Raw genomic sequence first — 19749 nt, forward strand, 5'->3', positions numbered from 1 at the left:
GATGAGGAGATTCCTCTCATATTTGGAAGACCTTTCCTGGAAACTGGAAGATGCATGATAGATATTGAGGAAGGAACCATGACCCTCAAAGTTTATGATGAAAATCTCAAAATTGATGTGAGGGATACTATGAAATTCAAGGATGACGAAGGGGCGAGTAAAAATATTGAAGTGTTAGATACAGTTTTTGCTCAATCTATGTAGATCACAACACCCAAGCTTCCTTTGGAGAGAGTTTTGAGTTTATCTATCGTTGAGGATACTGAAGGAATTGATGAGAAAGAATCTGAAGTGGTAGCAATGTTAAAGGAACAACCGCCTTGGGTTCGTTCCCGACCGCTACGGTGGGAGGAGCTTCGACCTAAAACATCTTCAGAATCGAAACAGGATATAAAAAAGGGGATAGAGTTGAAACAATTACCAGAACATCTCAAATATGTCTTTCTTGACAATGAGGAAAAATGTCCAGCAATCATCAATTCAGGTTTGAGAGAGACCCAAGAAGGAGAGCTAATCAAAGTCCTAAAGAAATACAAGGGTGTTATTGGGTGAGTGATGGACGATTTGAAAGGAATCAGCCCGACAATGTGTATGCACAAGATTTTGATGGAGGATAATCAGAAACCGGTCGCCCAACCTCAAAGAAGACTGAATCCAGCTATGAAAGAAGTTGTTCGCAAGGAGGTTGTGAAACTTTTAGATGCGAGGTTAATTTACCCAATATCTGACAGTTCTTGGGTGAGCCCAGTTCATGTGGTACCAAAGAAGGGAGGGACAACTGTGATAAAAAATGAGAAAAATGAGTTGATCCCCACCCATACTGTTACAGGTTGGAGAGTTTGCATAGACTATAGAAGACTGAACACTGCTACAAGGAAGGATCATTTTCCTTTACCTTTTATCGATCAAATGTTGGAAAGATTGGCAGGTCATGATTTCTACTGTTTTCTGGATGGGTACTCAAGGTACAACCAAATTGCTGTGGCACCTGAGGATCAAGAAAAAACAGCATTCACATGCCCGTATGGAATCTTTGCTTATAGAAGAATGTCATTTGGTTTATGCAACGCACCTGCGACATTTCAGAGGTGCATGACATCCATATTTTCTGATATGCTTGAGAAGCATATGGAGGTGTTTATGGATGATTTTTCGGTTTTTGGATCTTCTTTCGAAAATTGTTTGTATAATCTGCCACTTGTGCTGGAAAGATGTCAACAAACCAATCTAATTCTGAATTGGGAAAAGTGTCACTTCATGGTGAGAGAAGGGATAGTACTAGGTCATAAAATTTCCCATCAAGGGATAGAAGTTGACAAGGCAAAAGTGGAAGTGATCGCCAATCTCCCTCATCCTGTGAATGAGAAAGGTATACGGAGTTTCTTAGGACATGCAGGATTCTATCGTAGGTTCATCAAAGATTTCTCCAAGATCGCAAAACCTTTGACTAGCCTTCTTGTGAAGGATACTCCGTTTCTGTTTGACAAAAAATGCAACGAAGCCTTCCAGACTCTAAAAAATAAATTGGTGTCTGCTCCTATAGTGATTTCGCCTGACTGGTCTCTACCCTTTAAGATAATGTGCGATGCGAGCGATATAGCAGTAGGGGCAGTCTTGGGGCAAAGAAAAGACAAACGCCTCCACGTCATCTACTATGCTAGCCATGTGTTGAATCCAGCCCAGATGAATTATGCAACCACAGAGAAGGAGTTACTGGTTGTGGTTTATGCCTTTGACAAATTTCGGCAATACTTGTTGGGAACAAAGGTAATTGTTTATACTGACCATGCTGCGTTGAAATATCTTTTTTCTAAACAGGACTCAAAGCCAAGGCTGCTCAGATGGATCTTGCTGTTGCAAGAATTTGACCTTGAAATTCGAGACAAAAAGGGGTGTGAAAACACCGTTGCTGACCACCTATCTCGAATGTCTCTGATTGAAGAGACGGAAGAGGAACATCCCATAAAGGACGAGTTTATAGATGAAAGAATCCTCGCGGTGGTGGGTGTTCCTTGGTTTGCTGACTACGCAAACTACCTGGTGGGTGGTATAATTCCTGACGACTTTGATTATAACAAAAAGAAAAAGTTTCTTCATGATTGCAGGTTTTATTTGTGGGACGAACCATTCTTGTATAAGAAAGGGGTAGACGGACTAATTCGTCGATGTGTCCCTGAGGAAGAACAAAATGAAGTCTTAAAGGCATGTCATGACTCAAACTATGGGGGACACTTTAGTGGAGACAGGACGGCCGCAAAAGTCCTCCAATCAGGGTTGTACTGGCCCACGTTGTTTAAGGATGCCCAAGTCGTTGTGAAGGAGTGTGGCAGATGCCAACGGACAGGAAATATTTCTAGGAGGAATCAGATGCCTCAAAAGGGCATGCTTGAAGTGGAATTATTTGATATTTGGGGGATAGACTTTATGGGGCCATTTCCACCTTCATTTGGAAAAAATTATATTCTGGTGGCTGTGGACTATGTCTCCAAATGGGTGGAAGCCGTAGCCCTCCCTTCTAATGATGCGAGAGTAGTGGTAAACTTTCTCAAACAAAACATCTTCTCAAGGTTTGGTGTGCCTAGAGCACTTATCAGTGATTAAGGAACACATTTCTTAAATAAGCTCATGGAGAACTTATTGAAGAAATATAATGTGATTTTGAGGAAAACAGGGCATCCACACGGCCACCCGTGTGGTGACACACGGCCGTGTTAATTAAAACAGTGGATTAACACGGGCGCTCGTGTGGTGACACACTGCCGTGTTAATTAAAACAGTGGATTAACACAGGCGCCCGTGTGCAGGAACACGGCCGTGTTGTTTGTAACGGGTAAATTTTTGAAATTTTGTGATTTTGGGTACTTTTAATGTTGGGCCCCACTTGCTATTACATCTCTTCCCCACCATTTATTCTCACTTTTTCTGATTTTTGAAAACCTCTCTCTCCCTCTTCCTCCATTGTTAACCTAGCCTCCATCAAATTAAGCTTCACTTTTCTCATAGCTCTAGTCACTTTAACCTTATCTCACCTTCACAAAAATCGTTCCTCTCGTTGTCCTCTACACAGTGACGGTGGCAGTTTTCACTAACCTGTTCTTTGGATTTTGAGAAATTTTTGCAGGTACCATTATGCCCCCAAAGCGTATAAGCAAGGAGAAGGATGTAGCCACGTCTTCTCGACCGAAGCAACGGGTTAGACGCTCTACGAATCCTCATGGCATTTTGTTTGACCAACCGAATCATCAAGAGAGGTATGTGATTCTCGCTAAACGTAAGCTCATTCCGACCCAATATATGTGTGATGCTACACTGGATGAGTTAGGTTTAAAGGAAGAGGTGCACCGCATGTTTCACAACATCGGTATGTTAGAATTCATGCAATTCGAAGCACCGACCTTCGCTCGTATCACACTTGAATTCTTAAGTACGGTTGAGTTCAAGATGAGGAGAAGGTGGACAGGTTCGGAGATGGAATTTTATGGTCAAATTACTTTCCGCTTGTTTGATGAAGATCACGAGTTATCCGTTGAGGAACTTGGGAGTATTCTGAGACTCCCGGTATCTGGACCCGGAACCCCTCCGGACACTTTTTCTGCAATTGATTTCTGGAGGGCTATTACAGGTAAAACTGGCTATAACCCTAGCTCGGGAAAAGCTTCTGGAATTCATAACCCGTGTTTCAGATATGCACAAAAAGGGTTAGCCTACACCTTGTTCGGACGGGGTGATAGTACCGGGGTCACTGCTAAGAGAGAGTTATTTTTTCTTCATTGCATGGCCCACAATGAGCGAATCAATGTAGCGGCTTTCGCCGCCAATCATTTGAAGCAGGTTGGCCACGCAACTACCGGTGATATTTTTGTGGATGGTATGATCACGCAGATTGCGGGCCACTTTGGGTATGATCAACTCTTGCTAGAAGAGACTGCAGTGATGGGCAAGACTAAGATCGACATGCACACTCTAGTCAATCAGCAAATGATTGCCATCAGGCCGACTCATTACGCTCTGGTGATTCACAATGTGGAAGTGCTCGCACTACCAACACCTGGGTCCATTAGCATTGCCAATGTTGCTAACTGGTTGTACACAGGTTCAGCCCAAGCTGTAGGGGAAGATGCTCAGTTTGACCTTGACCTTTCAGGTGAGGACATGGAAGAAGATGAGAGGCCAGCAACCCACGGTATGCCACCCCCACATGATTTGAGCCTACATGGTGAAGGATCCTCTTTTATGTCTCAGGACCAGTGGGGTTGGATCCAGACTGAGATGGGAACTCTCCGCACCGAGCAAACCAGACAAGGTGCGGAATTAGATAGACAGAGTGTGGAACTGTTCCGGCAAGGGACAGTCATGGATGACATGCAAGCCATGATGCAACGTCTGATGTTGCATTTCCCGCACGATCCTCCGCCTCCTCCACAACAGTGATCACTGTAAGTCCCCTTTGTGTTTGAATTTAAACATTGAGGTCAATGTTTAGTTCAAGTGTGTGGGGGGGGGGGGGGTTCTCCTTTCATGTTTTTATTCTCTTTCAATTTGTTTTGTTTTTGTTATGTTATCATTATATTAGTATGTTTGTTTGTTTTCTTTCCTTTTGGACCTACTGTGTGTACAGAGTGATGAGAAACGGTTGGACGAGCCCGGGATCAATGGTAGTGGATGAATGACACCCCTCAAACTTAGGCTGATAAGACACCCCGGAAGTTGATGCAACCTTGAGAAAATAAGTCGGACACAATTTGGGGACACCGGACCAAGAGAGCGATAGGGAAAAACCAAGTTAGAAAAGAACCACATAACACGAGAAGGCTTCAGAGCTTGCAAGCTAACCAACATGGTGAGATCACAAAAAGCCAAACACTAAATATCAGCATGAGAGTTCAGCCAGGTATGACTTTATCACTCTGATTTTGCGTATGTCCTGTTGACACGTCACAGCATGACAACATACACTGAGGCAAGTTGTTTGTTTAGCCAGGGCCTTTTTAACCATCCCTATCTGTATGTTTCCCTTCGTGAACCCCGTTGAGCCTTAGCCATTTTATTCATCATAAACCCCCTGTTAACTTTTAATCATTCATTTTTTTCCATAACTCGGTATGATTGTGTGAATTGCAAGATGTGCAATAAAACTAAGTTTGGGGTGGAAATCTTGAAAGAAAAGGCAAGTGCATAATAAGAGATCATACAAAAAGAAAAATAGTATGTATGTTCTTTAAAAGAAAAAAAAAGAGAAAAGAAAAACAAAAGAGAAAAATGCACTTGCCGAGACTTAAGACTCTAACACATATAAAATGCTCGAAAAATTTGAGTAGAAAAAGAGTCAAAAGAGTGAAATTAACCCCCAGAGTATACGTGATGCACGAGAAAAGAGAAAGAAAAATCACACAACATGACTACCGAGTTCAAAACCCTTTGTTATCCATTTTTTTTGTTTATCCCACCGTACCCAAGCCCCGTTACAACCCAAAAAGACCTCGAAAAGTGTGTGGAATCTGCTGTGGTAGTAACATTAGAATGTATTCAAATTTAAGAGTTTGGTATTGCATACTTTGCTGTGAGTGTACACACCTAACCCTGAGAGATGTTGTGAGTGTGTGAAAAGCTTGCAGGTGAAGAGGTTTCTGATGTGGAAATGTGGTAAACTGCCTGAATCGGAGAGACCTGAAACTCGATTGGAAAGGAAGAACACAAATGGTGAAAGACTAGGTTGCGTTGTGGAAAATGAATTCGGGGGTGACCTTTGTTTGGACTCAATACATCACTTGAGGACAAGCAATGAGACAAGTTTGGGGTTGTAATCGGTCACCATTTCCATTGAATCCCCACCGTTAATCCGACATATTTTCATCACTTTGGTAAGATTTATGTTTGTTTTTAGTTGCTTCGGAGTCATTTATCATGTTTTGTTGGTTTGGTATCACATTGCATTCGATTACAAGTTTATGTCAAAAAGATCTCGTTTATGCTTCGTTTGGTAGTGTCATTGTTACAGGCCATTGCACAGGTTTGAAAGCAATAATGGTGAAGTTATGGATACTCAGAAAGGAAAAAATATGAAGAAACAGCAGGTCAACACGGGCACCCGTGTGCCACAACATTGCCCGTGTTGTTGATCAGGCAGAGCAAAATGGGAGAAGAAAAACAGAGATCGACACGGGCACCCGTGTGGTGACACACGGCCGTGTTGTTTAAAACAGTGCATTAACACGGGCACCCGTGTGGAGGAACACGGCCCGTGTCGTTGCCTCTGTAGCTTGTGTTGAAGATAATTATCATGGAGAGCAACACGGGCACCCGTGTGGTGACACACAGTCGTGTTGTTGGGCGCAGCTTGGAAACCCTAACTTTTGCTTTGTGAAGCGATTCTGCTCATTAAGGGTAGTTTGGACCTTTTGCTTGGAAGAGATTGATCTGAAGCTATAAGAAGGCTTGGAAGAGAAAGGAGAAGGCACTTTTTGACGGACGAAAGAAAACATTGCATTGGAGAAGATAGCTACTACGAAGGATTAGAAGGCGGCGAGATTCAAGGGCATCAACCATTGAAGATCAAAATCTCTTAATTCTTTGTAATGTCTAATCTTTATATTATGAATTCTTTGAGTACTATGAGAGGCTAAACCCCCTTATGCTAGGGGGTGGTCCTGATTTAATCGTATGTTATGAATTTGAACAAAAGATTTCTTGATTACCTTGTTACTTATTTCAATTCAATTGTGTGATGTTATTATGCTTTTGTATCGGACAAATACAAATTGATCTATGACTTTCAATAACAGGGTTGTGATTGTGAGGGTTTTCACACAATTGGGTTTATGAATGCATCATCTAGGACTAGTAACTTTTGTAAATCACCGTAAACCTTGATATTGTTTATGATTAAAACCAATGATTAATTGAACGGACATTTGAATAAGAATTGGTAGTTTAATAGTTTCTTCCTTAAGGACTTAGGGAAGAACATTCTGAGGTTAGGTGATTGAATGTTTCATATGTATGAAGGAAATCTTGACTGATTTCATAACTGGTTAAATCAACCACTCACCCTAGCATATTTTATCTTAATCAATTATTTCTACTATTTTTGTGTTTACTATTATAAACTCCAAAACAACCAAACCATTATCTTATTGTTCTGATAGAATCAAATTAAAATAAGTATTTCCTACGCAATCCCTGAGATCGATACTTGGAAATAAAACTCCTTATTACTAAATCGGTAAAAATAGTACACTTGATATTTTTCCGATCAGAGAAACGTGTCTTACTCAAAGTTGTATCTATTTCAAATACCTTCAAAATGGTAACCAATTTCATGTTATTTGGATTTATAATGATAGAGTTATGCATTTTTGAAGTTGAGGAAAATCACTTGTTCAATGGTATTGGTCCAAAATGACCTATAATGTATCCTCATATCACATGCTCATAAAAGTTGATTTAGCTCTCACTCCAAACATCAAAGTTGAATTAGACATCTTGAATTTGATTTTTCAACATGGAAATCTTTCATATCATAAAAATTGAGCAAGTTATGGCCTTGGTAAATTGACTTTCAAATTAGGGTTTAGACAAAATGACCTATAATGTTTCAACATGTAAAATGACTTTCCCAGCAAAATTAGATCTAGACTTAAACATTAAAGTTGTTTGTAATGTCATTTAGAGTAACTTGTCTCTTGTAATCATTTTCATATGGTGAAAATTGTAGGAGATAGGGTCTAGGGAGACCCAGTTTTGATTGATGAATTCATCTGGCCAACCACCATCAACCAACTTGATAACTTCCAATTCTCTTGACTTTTTTGGATTATGGTAGATCATATATGCATAAGATTATAAATTTTGAAATGTACCTTGAGAAATTTGATCAATTGGTGAGATAGCTTGTTGGAGAAGTTACTTAAGATACCTAGTCAAACTAGGGTTTCCAAGGCAAATCACCTCCAAATTCTTGAGGAATGCTTGATCAATATAACATGTAGAGATCATTGGGACTCATATATGATGCTTTGAGACATTTTGAATCAATCCTTGGTTGTGCTCTTAGCTTTGAGGGTCTTAAACCCTAGATATGAACTTGATAGACCAATGATGATCATGTCCTACCTACAAAAGAGTTAGGCAAATGCAAATACATACTTTTGGTATTTTGGTTAGTAAAATGATGATATAGAAGTATGATACAATCACATAGTGCTTGGTGATCTCTCCTAAAACAAACCCAATGAAAGAGGGGTAAGGAGGATGCCAAGGTATGATCCAATGCCAATACATATGATGAAATCGCATAAGGGATCTTAGGGTCAAAATTGGGGTCTTACAGGTCGTAAAATTCCCTTGTTGGGTTATTAAACATAAGGATTAAATCAAAGGTCCGAGGAGCCTCTAATGAGCGCCTAAATTGATTAAATTATTTTATCACAAAGTCTAAATTATTAAAGACAAGTGATCAAGTCGTTAAAAATGGAGTAAGATGGTATGCATTAAAATCCAACATCCGAAACATACCAACGAAAAACATAAGACATGGGTGATGTGAAGTTTTCCTTCTCTTTGATGCTTTTTGCAAGTGCATAGAATGTATCGGGGTAATATAAAAGGTTGTTTATTCCACATAGAACAATAGTCAATCTTATCTCCATCTACTGTTGCTATGAAAACCTAAGGCTAATCAAATTTTGGTTGGTTTGAAAATGAATGTAAAATACTAGTGGTTTTAAAATTTAATAAACGGAGTCCGGAATGTGATTTCCGGTGTACATTCAGGACTCAGAAAAATGTCGGTACCTCGTTTTGCTTTAAAATATTTTTTATGAGGAAAATTTTATTTAAAAACACTGCTCACTCTCGCGCATCCCGTGTTATGCTTAGAAACCGTACAAGTCGTGATGTCGCTCCATAGAATATAATTTCGAAGCAATTTTTGAAAACTGATAAGTCCTTATCAATTTCTAAAGCACTGTCGCTGTTTTTAGAAATTAAAAATCCACCTTTTGTTGATCGGATACTGGTCTCACACTGTCATGTTGTTGACCAGTATCTGAGTGTTTTCGCTTTCGCATAAAACTCTTTAATTTAAAAATTAAAACTTCAGAACAGGAGAAATAAATTAATATTAAAATTAGCGCCGATAAAGTTTACCGAGTCCCGTCGGAACGACAATCTTCATATTCTGGACCCTAAACGGTTTAGCCGGACATATTTGACACAATATTCAAACTATATTTAATATGCATGCAAAATAAAAACTCAAACATAACAATAATGATGATAGCAAGTAGCAACAACAACTAGCATGCAAATATATATATATATATATATATATATATATATATATATATATATATATATATATATATATATATATATATATATATATATATATATATATATATAATTTCAGCACAGTACGTGTAGAATTTTAGTTTCAATTATATGCATAAATGGTAATAGTAAGTGATAATAGTATGTAGAACTTGCAATCAAAACATTGGCAATTAAAACTAATAGAACAATAAAAAATGGCAATTTTAAAATTAAGACTTAAAACAATAAAGTGCAGAAAAAAAAAGGAGAAAATACATACTGAAAGTAACACAGTGCGGGAATTGGAAACCGAAAAACTTGAAAATAAAAATGTAGAATTAATATGTCGGCAAGCTTAAACGCTGAATGATCCAAGTACAAACATGAAACTTGCAGCAACTTAAAACTATGGTGTGCTTATTATTCAATGTGAACAATTAAGCACTTTTACAAAAAGTTGATTTTTCTGCCTACTTCATACTAAGAAACTTAGATCCCAAAAACCTAAAAATAAGACTATCTGGTGTTTTCTAGCTCTGAAAATGGGTTGAATTCGTGTAGGAATGGTTGAGAAAGTCATTCTGAAGTGGAAAAAGACTGAGCAAGTCAGTTGCTATTTTTATGGACAAGAAGCCCATACCGGACACCATGGCCTCATGGCGAACGTCGTGAGTCTTAAGCGGTGTATGTTGTTTACTGCAGTATTGCTATCAAGGGTAAGTATTTATTTTGTCGTATCACAAGGACTGGTGTGATATCAATTTCGTTAAACAGTTACTATGATTTTAAGCAAAAGTTTAAAAGATGTTTGTTACAAAGGGTAAATCAATAAATGATAGAAAATATTTCAGAGAGATGAGAGGGGCTTAGACATGTGCCGGTGGAGGGGCTTAAACTTGTGTCATAAAGAAAGACAATTTTCAAAAATTACAAAAGGCACATCACTATTGATGGCCAACAACAAACATAAACAAACTTAAACATCATGATGCTCGTCTTCCTGAGCCTCGGGGGTCGAGTTGTTCGTCACCACGTCCTTCAAAACCTATGCTTTAGGTGAAGCTTCCTCCATGTCCACTAGTTGTCCATCTACCATAGTCTTAAAAAAGTCCATCTTTGACACATCCAGGTTAAACATGATGCATAAAGTTTGGGTTATTGCTCTCTCAAAAGCTTCATCACCAGCTGAGAGCAAGTCTACCTGAGTATCTTGTGAATAATTCTTCAATGTCTCATTAAGAGCCCGAGCTTGCTCCGCTTCTTAGATGAAACCGACATTGGTTGCTCCCAACTCCGAGCACTTGGACTCAGCAGTCTCCTTTTGCTTCGTCATTTTCGACAACTAGGACTCTGAGGTATCTTTCTGCTTTTTCATTTCTAACAACTATTTGTTCAACTCCTCCACCTTTCCAGTCTGTACTTTTAAATTATCCTTCAACTGGGTCATATCTTTAGTAATATTGGCCTCATTTTGCTCATAAGCATCACCGACTTTAAACAGATCCCAAGTCATGACTGCACATCTCATCAATTAGGCCCCGAGATTTTGGGTCAACTGTTGACCACATCTAGACTTCACCATTTCGATATCCTTAGTCGCATTCAGATTATCATAGAGATATCTCAAGCCATCAAAATTGTTGGACCAGAACTTAAATTCAGTGGATGGTTTAGATTGGTGACTACTCTCTGAATCCTGCATCATGGTAGTAATCGTCAAGTCGACATGATTGACATTATCGCTCATCAAGGTCTTCATACTCTTTGGAGAGCTCGTCTTTGACTCCCCAAAAGGAGGAACATACGCAAACTGTGGCTCTAATATAGCAGGGGTTGATTTGATAACTTCCATCTTTTTCCTTTTGACAGTTCGGGTCCGAATACCCGACAGGTCACTCTTAGAGGCAGGCTTCTCTACATGCCTCACTCTTGCTTCAGCCATCAACTTCTTTTGCTCAGAAAGTTTTAGGTTTCTCATGTTAGCTAGAATGAAAAAAACAAACTAAATCTCAAGAAATAAAGAGCATATATATGCATTACCCAGGAATTTAGAAATTTATTTCGGATCGTCAGCCATATGTAGCAAGTCCTTAACTTTCATTACCCAGAAAACATTCAACTTATCATAATGAAATCCGAAAACCAACAATGGGCTATCCGACGAATAAATCAGAATACGATAGTTCCCGTCCAGAGCATACATAACCCGAGGGCACCTTTCCCCACTCCTCACTTGGAGGAACTTATCCTTGAAACCCTTATAGTTGGTAGTATAATCCTGAAGAAAGCTCTTCCCTGGAACTCTACTGAGGGATACCCAACCTCCTTTTTCCGCTCCCTTCAATTAAAATAATAAGAAAAACAAACCTAAGGTAGGAGTTATATTCACCGCCTCACAAACGAGCTTAAAAGCTTTGATAAAGCCCCAACCATTCAGACGTAACTGGGAAAGGGCAATATTTAGAGTTTTAAGAAGGTCTGATTCAAAATAATAAAAGGGGATACTAACTTTAAAGTCCTCTATTACCCATGAGTAAGTATAAAAGCACTCGACAAGCACTCTGTTTGGCCGAGTAACGTAGACTCTCTCGCCAACCACACAGGGTTCTAACACAACATCTTACTCATTCCCAGTGGAGGAGATTTGATTATTAGAGAAAAGCTTTGAAATATAGTTGCCGCCAATGACGTTGTGGTCGTAGATTAAAACTTCATTATCATCCAAAGATCCTATTGTCTCCATCAGAGTATCCACGAAACCTGACGATGAAGACTCTAAGTCAACTTTACTACTGGGTGAAAGGATGTCACCATAAACTTCCCAAATAATCTAGTCAAACTCCGCTCGACTCAGATGACCCTCACACTATGTCATGCATTCATTCCAGATTTTATTTCTCTCATTAGCAGTAAGGGAAATCAAGAACTCTCTTAAACCATCACAATCCCATATTATAACCATAACAAAGAATAAAGAGAGAGAGAGAGAGAGAGAGAGAGAGAGAGAGACAGACAGAGAGAAAGAAAGGGAAAACAATACCTGAGGCTTGATCTTTTAGAGAGAACGATTGATTGAGGAAGCCAAAATGAAACTCGTCAACAACGCTTGAAATAAAGGTCAATTGCTTGGGTGAATAAACAAATGAAGAAAGAGTATTTTTTTTATTTGAATAAGTTTGCAACGGCCAAGAAGTTGTATCAACAAAAACAATGATGGCAAGTTGGGGTTCCCTTAAAAAAACCATCAGACAAGGAAAGAGAAAATTTGTCATCATTAAAATTACCGACACACATTTACTCACCGAAATAAATGATCGAATCAAAGCAGAGGAATTCCAAGATTTTCTTGTCTGAACACTTCAATCCTATTAGGCCTCGTGATTGGGGGGTTATGTAAATTTTCGAATTTCCAAAGACCGAGCTTATGTAGGCCGAGTACAAAAGGGCAAACATGTCGGACGACATAAACCCTAAGCAGGTCGAATCCCGATTAGGGAGATACTATTATGAGATGTAAGCAAGTCGTATACGATCATGTAGTGACTATGGTAGGTAAATAAGTCGGATCCGATCTCTAGAAGGAAGACAAGAGGCAACATGAACAGTCAAAAAAGACGGTTACAAAACATCTTCATGATTTCATGAGAGTTACAGAAATTAAGGAAGAGATGTTACTCAGGGAAGATGACGAACGTTAGCATAGATCATTCTAACATGGGATATGAAGAGGCATCCCTTTAAGGACCATTGGTGAGGGGACAAGTGTAAAAAGGAGACTTCCCAAGAGGAAGAGAACAACTAATACCTCCTAACAAAATAGGACGATTGTGACTTCACTTGGCTAACTTCAGGGAAGTTTATCCAAATAGTATTTAGCAAGAATATATATATATATATATATATATATATATATATATATATATATATATATATATATATAATCAACTCTTATTTAGAGTAAATAATTTAAAACTAACTTGCAAGTAATAATTTGTTAGTGTCAATGCACTTAAGTCAGGGAGGAATGAGAGAGAAGATAGACAATGAACTTTAATTGTATTGAAAAATGTTGAAACTGATACATGTAAATATACAAGTAGGTTACTTGTAACTCAAGTAACTAGTCATAACAAACTAACTAACTTGCTAACCAAGTAAGTAACTAACTTGGATTATATCACAATATACCCCCTTATAATCTAAGTTCTAAACATAGGCTAATTGATATGAACTATTCCTAATTTCTTTCTCAAAGTTAAGAATTTGTTGATCTTAAATCCTTTGGTGAAAATATCGACCAACTGTGCTTCACTCGAGAAATGCCTCACTTCAAGGTCATATTGATTTACCTTCTCTCTAAGGAAGTCAAATATAGCTTGATTATGCTTACTCTTTCCATGCATATCTGAATTATTTGCAAGATTGATGGTTGGCTTGTTGTTGATCTGTAACACCAGAGGTTTCTTGACTTCGACCTCCATCTCATCCAGCACAGATATGATCTAGATTACTTGACAAGCATCATAAGATCCTGATATATACTCATCCTCACATGATGGCAATACCACCCTAAGTTAATTTCTCGAGCACCATGAGATTGGGGCACCAAATACTTTAAAGAAATAACCAATTGTGCTTTACGTTCTTGCCTATCTCCATACCAATCATCATCTGAGTATAAGTTAATCACAACTTCTTTGCATCCAGAATTTCATGGAAACGGGATTCCATAATTTATTGATCCTTTTAGGTATCTCAGGATTCTTCTTGCAGCCTTCATGTGTGACACCTTTGGTTCATCCATGTATTTGCTTACAATTTCGACTGAGAAACCTATATCAGGTATGCTATTGCACACATACCTAAGAGATTGCATAATTTGTTTGAACAAATTGACATTGACCTTGTCCTTCTCGCGATGCTTCTCTAGTTTCATATTAGGTTTGGCAAGTGAGGATGCAGGGTTAAAATCATCCATCTTGAATCTCTTGAGTATTTCTTTGACATACTTCCTTTGATGCAACACCATATATTGCATGGTAATTTAAAATTCCGTGTCTAGAAAATACGACAAGTTTCCCAGATTCGACATTTCAAATTCCCTCTTCATTAGCTCATTAAACTTCAACAAGTTCTCCATGTTATTTCCAGTTACTAGAAAGTCATCGACATATAAGAAGATGATGGTTATATCTTATGCCATGACCTGTACATAGACACCATACTCAGACCTATATTTGATGAATCCCAGTTTGACTAATTATGATTCGATTTTCTTGTTCCATGCCCTATGTGCCTGATTGAGACCATAAAGGGATTTGTGCAATATGTACACTTTCCTTGCTTCCTCCTGTATTACAAACCCGGGAAGTTGTATGTCATACACGACTTCATCTAGGGGACCATTCAAAAATCTTGATTTCACATCTAAGTCAAATATCGACTAGCCTTGCTTGCATGCCAAGGCTACTACCAATCTGATAGTCTCCAATCTTGCTACTAGTGCATATATATCAGAGTAGTCAGGTCCTTCTCTCTGAAGAAATCTTTGAGCTACTAATATTGCCTTACATCTTACAATTGACCCATCAGGATTGTGTTCCACTTGAATACACGTTTCACTTTAATAGCTCTTGCGTGTGTTAGCAACTTGACTAGCTCCCATGTATTATTTCTTTCGATCACTTGTAACTCTTCGACCATAGCTTCCTTCCCGTGTTTACTCTATAAGGTATCACTATAGTTTATTGGTTAAGCACCTACAAGTAAAGTGAAATGAACCAAATCACCATATAGTATGATTCCATCATCACCAACTGTCATACCCCAATTTTGTCCAGACATTTTTAAATTTCCGTAAATCTGATTTCATTTCTAATTTTCATCATATGCACAGCATGACATGCATTTCATCATGAATAATACCTAAAATATCAGTCGGAATAAATTCTTGGAAAATACAAACAAATTGGTTAAATCATTTCTCAAGAACGTGCAAAATCAGCGGGTAAAAAGTTTCACAATTAAAATTGCAGACGCCAGTATTATTAATCTACGGTTCGCATAGTTTAATCTGATGTGCTCGTTATATTTTCCAGCGACTGTTTCGGCTGCGTTTTTACCCGCCTGAGCCTATTAACCGGTGAAAATTTATTTCAGAATTTGAAGAAACGCTATATTTTTTCAATAAGTATATTTTGTGTTGATCATTTTGGTGCATCCGATTTAACTTTTCGAGCAAATTTTTGCTCGGCTTTTATTCATTTTTAGTCATTTGAATTTTTATTTTTTTCGCCAGAGTATTCAAAAGAAATAAGTGGAATTGTCGCATGTTCTTATCCTATTGTTATCATGTGTCTTTGGAAAGATATTAATTTTATTTTTGATTTGGTTGATGTAAGTTCAAATTAAAGTTCAAATAATCAACTATATTAATAAAGATACAAAATAGGTGATATCTCACTCCCACCTATCTTTGGACGGCTGGCGCATGTTTAATGGGATATTGGGGACAAAAAAATCAGAATTCCCTCTCTCTAAGTGGACACGCGTCAAGCATTGAAATGGGAGAATCCAAAAAATAGATCCCCACTCACGTCTCTCTCACTCATTGATTCTCACCTACCCACTCACAAAAACCACTCAACGGCTCTCTCTCTCAAAAACAAAAAAGAAATAGGCCACACACCAACACATATTTTTTTTTGCTATCAAAAGGTTGCTAGAAAATAAAGAAAAAGAAAAGAGCTACAAAATACTCTCTCTCTAAAAAAGTTGCAAAAAGAAAAAAGAAAAGCAGGGAGAATTTTCTCTACTAGCACTAAAACCACTGCCATTAACTCTCTCTCTTTCGGGGAGAAAACGAAAAAGAGAAAACGAAAAGCAAAAGGGAAAAGCTCTTCTTCTTCGCTTCACCCTTTCCACCCGGGACAAACCTCTCACCTCCACCACTTCCGCCGTCGCGATTCACTACCCTCTCATAACCTTCACCAACTTCGATCCACCATAATCGCATGCTCACATCACCGTCTTCCGCTGACGAACTCACCTTACCGCGATTTGTTCCTTCACCCACCTTTCAACACTCCCCTTTCACGAGCTAAAAAACAACATCACCACTCCATCACAGAACGGAACACCCTCCTAAATCTTGCACCGCCGTAAAAATCGCCATCCGCTACCACAACCAAGACAAACGAATCTCACTAAATCACCTTCAAACTCATCCGACCGTGACGTCAACCGCATTCAATGACAATAACAACTTGTTTTTACCTTCGCTAGAGAATACGCTTTCTTCCGTTGTAGCAATAACTTCGAACAATAGTAAAACTTAGTTCTTCAACTCTCTCCAAAATTAAAGGTTTTGGTTTCGAGTCGCTTCGATAAGCCGAGTGTCGTTCAAGCTTATTTTTTATGATGCACCGTAGATGAGTGGGTTTGAAGAACTTTATGATGATATGCTTCTAAGACAAATTCCCGACGACTATCCATTTTTACGGTAACAAGTCGATTTAAGCTTGTTTTAGAACTTTGAATTTTTTTCGCTTTCATGACAGTGTTGGATAATATTTGGATAATGGGTGTGTTCGTGCATATTTTTTTTCCGATTCATTTTGGGCCTAGATGGCATTTATGCATTCGTTGCAGTTGGTGTTTTTATTAATTAATGAGGTTATTGATTAGAACCCATAACTTATAGTTTTTTTTGTTTTGATATTTGGTTTGTTGTAAGTTTTTAGATTAGCTTATGTTTGCTTGGTCGATACTTTTCTTTGATTCTTGGTTTGGTTGCAACAATTTATAAATGGCATAATATTTGTAAATCGTTTGTGTCACCACTCCTTTGAAACATCGTATTACAAGTTCTTATAAATATTGACATGGATGGGATTTGATCTTTAAAAAGAAGGGCCAATGAAGACGGAACCTTCACAAATTACTCTTAACTGTGCTAAATCCTTTACTCACTCTCATCTCGTTTTCTATTTATATATTTTATGTTGTTTTAGCCATTACTATTGGAGTTGTTATCTATTTAAGGCCCATATGTCATTTGATGCTTCCTACATTTCATACATGGCCTTGTAAATAAAATATTGGTTGGTTATTGTTCAAATTCATTACATTTTTTTAATCAAAATTTTAATCCACGGATTCGACTTTTGTATGTCGTTATTCCACCAAAGTTTCAATAAATTAATAAAACATTTCACCGCGTTTTGATCCACGTACAACATTCCAATTCCGTTGTCGCTATGTACAAACCGGCTTATGAGCACATTGTCACCGACTCAATTCGACTATTTCATATTTTTATAGTATCACTTATTCCCCTTTTAAAAGTTAATTAATTAAAGTTTGATTAAATTAAGATGATTTTGTTAATTAATTTTAATTAACTTAATTATTTGATTGTATTAATTTTTAAATCAAATAATTTCGATAATTAATTGTAATTACCTTAATTAGATGATTTAATTAGATGGTAATCAATTAACTTTGTTAATTAAAAAATGGACCGACTTATCTCATCATCAATTCATAATCCTTTCAAACTAATTCGATTTCATCATCAATCCAAACCAATTTCAAAAACACAAATCACACGATTTTTTATTTAACATCGAGCCCACTTTCAAAACAAACCCTTTGTAAGTCAATTGCTTTAGCATAGCCATCAACCTCACATATAAATAACTTCACTAAACATTCCGTACAAATTTAAACCATTTTTCTAAACAATTTGACTTTTAAAGAATTTTCTCTTTTAACGTAAACTTGGGATGAAAAGGATATAGGAAGCGTTCGCTTCACTATTTCTCAAGTACTCGAATGATTGGCGTACGCCATATTACTCGAACTCTTGTCACCCGATTAAAAAATTTAACCATAATATTCAAATAATTTCTTTTAAATTAATACAAATTCTAAACCCTTTTAATTTTAAACCTCGGATAATAAAAGATGAGAGGCGTTCGCCTCACCATCTCGTGAATGATTGAACGATTGGCGCCCGCCACATTGCTCAGTTTCTCGTCATTTAATTAAAACATTAATCGTGCATATCCAAATCAATACAACTACTAAGAACATATTTTTTAAATTAAATTCCGGATGATAAAAGAATGGGAGGCTTCCGCCTCACTATTTATCGAATATTTGAATAATTGGCGCTCGCCGTATTGCTCAAATTATCGACTTCCGATTAAAACACAAGTAAACATTGGATAAAGGAATGAGTGGCGCATGCCTCATTGTTACTTGAATAAGCAAGTGGGAGGCGCACGTCTCACTACCGTGCATATTCGACATCCGCAAACAACTTTCGATAATAATTCGAACGAAAAAAGGAGTAGAAGGTGTCCGCCTTATTATTCCTCGAAAGAATCGAATGATTGGTGTGCACCATATTGCTCAATCTTTCGTCGTTCCTCAAAATATCTTAACACATCAAACCCAATTTCTCGCCCCCGTTCAATCAAAACAAACCAATCAAAAACATCAAACACATCAATTCAACTTGTCACCCCCGCGTGACCAAAACCCTTTTCAAAAAGAACACTGTTAATCCTTTCTAATGCGCACAACAAACTAGTGCTTAAGCCTCCGCCGAGAGTAGACAAGCCAATGTTTAGCCTTTAGAACGCGATCTACATAGTCGTTCATTGAAAACACACCAACTAATCGTAGTGTCCGAACTACGAATGCTCTAATTTCCTTATTGCACCATAAGGATACGTAGGCAGGAGATTGTTGTATCTTCGCGAGCACACTAATAAAAAACCTCCCTTTTCTCCCTTCTGAGGTCTTCATCCATATCTATTATCTATTTTAATTACTCGAATAAAGCGAATAATATTCAACTAACATTCAAATAGAAAATCAGACTAAAAGGTTCCCGTTGAGTACAACGGACATAAGGGGTGCTAATACCTTCCCCTTGCGTAACCGACTCCCGAAGCCGAATATGGTTGCGACGACCATTATTCAATTCTTCAAAGGTTTTATCGATATTTTCCTATTCCTTGATTGGAATAAATAAAGTTCGGTAAAAACTCTATTCAAACTAACATTTTTCCGCGTCCATCGCGAGGCATCACATTTTTCGAGGTGCGACACCAACCACTTCACAATCTTGAAGTCTTACTGGGAGAACTCTGATTCTTTGAGGTCTTTAGCTTGTGTTATCCATAGTCTTTCTATTTTCTACTTCGACTGTGACTGAAATGTTATTAACTAGAATTTCTTCATGCTCACTACTTTCTTCATCAAAGCCATAACTCATCAATGACTTGTTAGTTGCATCACCTAAATTCCAATCCCAAGCAGAATTCTCATCAATCACAATGTCTTGACTCATCACGATCTTATCATTCATTGGAGTGAATAACATATATGCTCAAGTATTATGATATCCTACCAGAATCATAGGTT

This window comes from Lathyrus oleraceus, chromosome 4 (genome assembly GCF_024323335.1).
Source record: "Lathyrus oleraceus cultivar Zhongwan6 chromosome 4, CAAS_Psat_ZW6_1.0, whole genome shotgun sequence".
NCBI classification, from domain to species: Eukaryota; Viridiplantae; Streptophyta; class Magnoliopsida; order Fabales; family Fabaceae; genus Lathyrus; species Lathyrus oleraceus.